The sequence below is a fragment of the Morone saxatilis genome, unplaced genomic scaffold, assembly GCF_004916995.1.
Source record: "Morone saxatilis isolate NCDOM2014 unplaced genomic scaffold, NCSU_SB_2.0 Contig9, whole genome shotgun sequence".
In the NCBI taxonomy this organism is placed as follows: Eukaryota; Metazoa; Chordata; class Actinopteri; family Moronidae; genus Morone; species Morone saxatilis.
Window position 1 is genome coordinate 16461568 of NW_023340268.1, and position 1931 is coordinate 16463498.

Genomic DNA, 1931 nt, shown 5'->3' on the forward strand with positions numbered 1-1931 from the left:
ACACACATCTGCTAATACATAAAAAAAGCCAGTATTTGGTAAAAAGCATCCCCTTGAAACATTAGTAAGCTCTTATTGTTCTGGAAAAACAGAGCAAATAAGAAAGACAAAAGACAAACTTCACTGACAATGAGGTGGTGCTACTGCTAAATGAGGGTCCTCTAAAGCAAAATGTTTTATCACAAGTGGTTTTTCAAAGAAAAGAAAGGTAACTAAAAGTGTGCCACAGGTGAAGAAAAACTGTATTGACCTGAGAGTGATTTCAAAAAACAAGATTGCAGAACACAAAAGAGATGTCAGTGTCACAGTAGGGGGCAGAGAACCACTTTGCGTCATTCATAGATGACGAAATAGCAGCAATTATTGGTGAGACATGTCAGAAAGTCCTCATGCCTGATGGAGAATCTGAGAGCACTAGTCCATCAGAGGAGGTAAGGACCACCAACATAGAAAGTGCAAAACGCAAGCTGTATGTACCATCATAATGTATAGAAATTCAGAGTTCATCTGTAAAATGGTTCAAACTGAATGTCTTTAATATGTCCTCCAAATTCACTAGGCACTGCTCAGAAAACTGCTGTGTGTATGCTGCTGGTCCTCAGTGATTAATTGCTAAAGAAACAAGATGTAATAATCTGGAGCATTGCTGAAATTAAGGAGAAACTGCAGGAGGTAGATTTAAAATGAAAAGTAATGTAGTCCATTCTGAACATGGTTTGACTTTTTTTAGACTTTTCATCATAGAGCAAGAAAGTTGCTAGTTTTACTGTAAATATGGCTCTCTTGGAAACCTTAACCCGTGTTGCCAAACTGCAACAGTGGGCGGAGGTCAAGCATTGCCTGACGATATACTTGGAGACAATATCCATCCCTCTCACATGGTTGAAAAACTGTTGCGAGTTTGGAGTGTGATTAATCATAATTTATGCAGAGACATGAGTGCATACATGGTTAATATACAAAACTGTTGGTAGATGACACTATCGATAGAATCAGACAACAGTTACCTTGATTACCTCATATCTGAAAGGTGGCTTAAAGATGCACAACAAACCTTGAGGAGTGCACTCACAAAATAAGTAAACCTTCACACTTGTCATCAAGGCTGAAAGAAGAACTTGAGTTTTGGTTTGACGTTTATGTTTATTCTATTACTCCATTCACCTAGTTTGGCCTATCTAAGGACACAACATAATATCTTACCTAACCTAACAAAAAATAAACACAAAACACTGTTTTTGTAGGACAAAAATATATTATCCATTAATTTATTAGTGCATATGGGGGTTTCCCTACTTACTTACCTACAATGAGAGTTTTCTTTGATCCAGCATCTAGTGGCCATAGGAGGAATTGTGTCGTACAGTTCTTCAGTGTTGTCTTTAGCATTCAGCTGTGGTTTGCAGCCAACTGGGTGGTCTCCAACAGCTTTACATAAGAACAGTGGTCATACATAGTATAGTCTGTAGGTACAATCTAAAAAAATATAGCTGACAACGTGCGCTGCCATTTAGAGTTTCTTACACATGCCATATGATGCTGCATGACAAGCTGTTTAATGAGAAGTCTCACCAAAGAACAAATAAATGGAATTACAGAATTATAAATAGTAGCTCTGCAAATTATTTCCATAATCAATTAAAAAACAGATTGACTTGTCAGTTCAATTATGAGGTAGGGTGGAGGATGGGAGAGAAACTGTCTGGGCAGAAATTGTCAACAATAAATAAAAAAAAGAAAAACTAATATTTCCCCGGCTCTTTTGGTGGGTGTAATGTGTTATTTATTAGAAATAAATCTGTGTCACAGTAAGTAAGTAAACTTCATTTATATAGCACTCTTTGAAAGAGCTGTTCCAAAGTGCTTCACAGGTAATAAAAATGTGAAATACTACACAGCATGAAAACAAAAAATACAATTTGTGAAACGGA